The sequence below is a fragment of the Nelumbo nucifera genome, chromosome 6 (genome assembly GCF_055504915.1).
Source record: "Nelumbo nucifera cultivar China Antique chromosome 6, China Antique-T2T, whole genome shotgun sequence".
Lineage (NCBI taxonomy): Eukaryota > Viridiplantae > Streptophyta > Magnoliopsida > Proteales > Nelumbonaceae > Nelumbo > Nelumbo nucifera.
The window spans coordinates 9,313,802-9,318,708 of NC_142654.1; the positions used below are offsets into that span (position 1 = coordinate 9,313,802).

Below are 4,907 nucleotides of genomic sequence, written 5' to 3' on the forward strand. Positions count from 1 at the left end.
GCTACCAAAAAATCTAAAACAAAAAAGCATAAACCACAAAAAACGATATTAGATAAAACAATAGCTAATGCTTGATCAGAAATATATCTCCACAGCCAAAATCTCATATTTTCTGGTGAAGAATTTGCAAGCCCCTCTGAAGAACTGAACAGAGTTGGCAACACATTCCCGCCAAAATATTGGCATAGTTTATCAATTATCTGTCACAGTTTGAAGGATCAGTTAAAATAGATTTTCAATCCAAGCATTATAACGTTCAATTTCAATAAGCAAGCAATGTGCATCCAAATTGACATAATCTCTTGATCTACAGGCTGACCTCTAATACATTGTACACCACATAGAGCTTGATTGTTCTTTGACCACGGATATTGCGATATATTAGGCTGATATCTGATAGAAGAAAGTAAATATTGTAAAGAGAGTCTTCTTGTTCAAGTTACTCAATATAGAAAATCTCATTCTTCAAAGTTCCAGGCCAATGACCAACTGAATCATCATCATCATCCAAGGCACTGGTGGAACCGATAATGCCAGCCATAATGCTTCAAAGTTCCAGGTCAGTAATGCCAGCCATAATGCTGCAAATACACCGTAGTCACAGCAAAAGGCACTGGTGGAACCGATAATGTTAAATGGCAGCGCCCTTAGTCCCTACTAGGAGTTAGTACTAAAGCAGACCTAGAGGGTTCATTACAGATATATCCATCTACATGTGAACTCAAAAAAAAAAAAAAAAACAAAAACAAAAGTTAGGTTTCATTGCATGGAGTTGAGAAGAAAATTGGTTAGTTTTCAATTGGCAAGGTTGAGTGGGAAGGCCAACCATGGGATTAGAAGGAGCAAATAAAGATGGACAAGGGCCCATCATACATAGAGGTTTCTCGGGCATAGGGGGAACCATGGCTCCCCTGCCCCCCCATCTCCGTAGGACATGGTGAGAAGGAGAAAAATTTAAAATTGATATTTTTCTTTGAGTGCTAAAGTTCTGATTTTATTGCTACAAACTTTTAGATTTCTTGATGTTTGTTTAAATATCAATATCTTATTGACATCCTTGGAAAAGGTGGATCTAAGACTGCACATTTAAGGAACATATTATTTTTCAGATATGGGTATGAAGAATAAAGGATGGTGTTTTCAAATATTATCATATATAGCAATCAACCCAATTTCAGCTTCATAAAGAAGGAGCTCACAACCTACTTAATAACTTGTTTATTAGAAAAGCAACTACCCAGAGCTATATTTAGATAATTGGGATCAGCATCAAATGGGTGTAATTTAACCTAAAACCACAAAGAAACAGAAATGTTGTTTTTTCCCTTTTACTTTTCAGTTTGAAGATCTACAAGGATCATCAATAGTCCCATGATTGTTGTTGAATCATGAGTTTGTTTTGAGATGCAAAAATAAGTTTTTTTATTTCAAAAAAAGAATCGATTCAGATTTTTTTGAAATCATCAAAATGTTGGTTTTTAAAACGAAAACAAATTTAGAGTACAGACGCCGTATGATTTAGGAAAGATGTTGAGCTCATGAAAGATCATTATACGAAAAGTTGAAAACATGATTCTTAAACCAGAAATTCTTAAACTCATTTTTATCTCTGTTTTGGTAACAAACATTTAAACTACCAATAACTTGTTTTCTGTGTTTTTAATTTAGTAACCAATTTGTCATCAAAATAGATGGTTTAATTTGTATTTGTAACTAACAACATGAAAAACAATTCACATGGAAGAACACCCAGTGTCAATCTATGCCTTGAAAATGATGTATCTTTAATTATTATTTATTTTCTAAAACGCAATGTGCTTGATAAACAGGATTTGAGTTGGATAAATTGATGCTTCTTTTCTTGATGTTATTCAAGTAATATTCAAGGTGATATCGAGATGCATCCTGAGCTTCTTTTAGTTGTGATTGAAAGAAACTTTAATGGCATAACTAAATTGTTGGATGTTATAACTATTGAAGATTTGGAGCCTACGGATGATATCTTTGTTGACATTGTAAATTCTGGGTTGAAATTTGCAAGTAGAACTCATAACTCTGCCGGTAATGGGTCAGCAATGGCATCAGTTCTTGCACGTGAAATTATCAAATTAGGCTGATTGAGTGTTACTTTCGGTGCAAAGCCTATCTCAATCAAGAGAGGAAATAATAAGACAGTCCAAGGCCTAGTGGGTAAGTTGGAGAAGAAATCTAGGCCTGTTAAGGGGCGTGATGGTATTAAAGGTAATTGCTATTTTTATTTCTTCAAGTTATTCTGCAGTTTCTAATGTTGCCTGGTACATTCTTATACCAAATATTTATTTTTATTTCTTCAGTTGTTGCTTCCATCTCTTCCGGCAATAATGATACCACTGGGACTATGATTGCCATGCAACTGATAAGGTTGGCCCAGAAGGTGTTTTATCCATTGAATCTTCATCATCCTTTGAGACAATTGTAGAGGCGGATGGAATGGGGGTCTGTATCTTTTAGCTGGTTCTAAGCTCCATTTGTCTTTGTTAATTATATGATGTATGTGGCGTTTTCCCTTGATGTTTTTCAGACTTGTCTGCACATTGATCTTGGTTACATTTCACCACAGTTTGTCACAAAGCCTGAGAGAAATGATTATTGGATTTGGGAATGAAAATGTCTTGCTAACTGATTAGAATATTTCAATAATAAAGGACATAATTCCTCTGTTGGAGAAGACCACACAGCTAAGTGCTCCTCTACTCATTATAGCTGAAGACGTCACAAAATCCCTCTATCTTTTATCTTGGTTTTGGGAGAAGAACCTGAGCTCTAAACATTCACAGACTGTTTTTCTGGCCTGAATTTTTAATTGGGAGGAGGTGATACTGTTGATTTTTCTCGGAGCACAATCCCTCATGGACTGCAACATAAAAAAGCAAAGAAGGGAGAGGGAGAGAGTGAAACATTCCTTGCAATAACCACAATTAACTAAGTCTTGCATTGGTGTGAGCAAGATTTGCATGCATGTTTGAGAATGTAGTGCTTTGACAGGTACAAAATTACATTTGGTAAATTTGTTAAAATCTGAGCGAGTTCAAGCCCTTGCCCCACCTTGGTGGGAATTTTTACATTTCCACTTGATTTGGCCACTTGTAGACGGCGTAGATTTCTCCATCTTTGGCGCTATATATGAAGTCAAACCCCAGTTCTGCTACTGTGGCCACTCAACACAGGGTTGTCCAAGATATGTTGTTGCTTTCCATGGTACCATTACCATGCCTGAATCCTTCCTACAACATCTCAGTTTGGACCTCCACTTCATCCAGAAGGAACTTCATTGTACCTTTCGATTTTAGATTGCAATGGAATTTGCCCAAGACACAGTTACTGTCGTTGGGGATTTGAAAGTATGGATAACAGGTCATCTGTTGGGATCTGTTGTAGCAATGTTGGCCAGAAGGAACTTGGCAAAGACTGGCGCTTTTCTTAAATCATTTCTAATCAATCCACCATTCTTCTCTGTTCCAATTGAGATTTTATTCAATCCACCATTCTTCTCTGCTGCAATAGAGAGGATAAAAGATAAAAAATTGAAGCATGGGATCCACATCGCAAGCAGCTTGATCACTGAAGGATGTTCTATGGCTGTGAAGGGTTACAACGAAAATTCTCCAACAGAAGATCCACTTCTTTCATTGTCTACATGGGTCCCATATCTGTTTTTGAATCCTGCAGATGACATCTGTTCGGAGTATGTTCAGTACTTTGAGCATAGGAAAAAGATGAAGGAGATTGGAGCTGGAAGCATTGAGAAAGTGACCACTCAAAACTCTATTGGGGGCTTATTCATGCATGTAATTGGGCAGGAAGCAGAGCTACTGCAGCTTCTTCCATCAGTCAATCTGACCATCAACCAGAGCCCATCATCAGATTTTAAACGTGCTCTTGGGATTCACCAATGCTGGAGGACGAAACTACAGCTAATACAAAACTGATCGATCATATTCACCAATCCTTGCATGTGCGCTTGAAAGGCGGTACGGACTTGGATATCTTGAGATGTCTCAAGTGTAACTCTCATTTTAACTCCTAGTTCTAACTACCTCGGATCCGACCATAACAATGATTCTGATGAGAACAACCCAGTAATAAAAAAAAAAAAAACAAAAACCCAAATTCTTTCTTCACAACCAGATATTGTATGGACTGAGACAAAAATAACTTCTAGGTACAGGGTTCTGACAGTTTACCTGATTATGATGAACATATTGTATGGACTGAGCCAAGTTTATTTTGTATGCAATCGTGCACACGTATTGTATGGACTGAGCCACTAATTATGATGAAAATAATTAGAGGGTACTATTTCTGTTCATGTTCTACCGTAATCATATTCCACTTATATTAAGACTTACATACATGCAAACTCTAACTCTTTTTCTTTTGGTTTGTTGAGTGCTTTGTTTTTGGGATTTCAGGTTGGTCTTAACTTAGGTGTGGTTGTAGCACGACCTACTACTTTGCAATATAGAGGTAAGAATTTATTGACCTAATCTCAATTGTTGCCCTATATTACCACTTAGTTCTAGTCTACTAAAAATATTAAGGGTAGAGAATCCAACATGAACGGTCAATTGAATATTTATGATGATTATGGCAAAATAAGTTTCATGGTGATGATAAAAATACATGCTTTATTTGTTTTTAGTGCAAATCTGAACTGAATACAAACTTTACACTCGGTTCAGTTTTGCATCTGTTTGTTTAGAAGATTATGCATACTTGCTACAATCCAATCCAAATCAATTGAAGTGCATCTGGACTGGATGGGGTACGATCTAATCCAAAGTGAATGAAACACCAACTGCAAACCAATCCAATCCAATCCAATTCCAATGTTTAGGGACTAAAGCTACCCAAACCAACCCATAGAC

General features: G+C 36.6%; 1 pseudogene; it reads left to right on the forward strand.

Moving 5' to 3' along the window:
• Nucleotides 1–1,898: 1,898 nt before the first annotated feature.
• Nucleotides 1,899–4,624, forward strand: LOC148790593 (GDSL esterase/lipase At4g10955 pseudogene; annotated as a pseudogene).
• The last annotated feature ends 283 nt before the right edge of the window (nucleotides 4,625–4,907 follow it).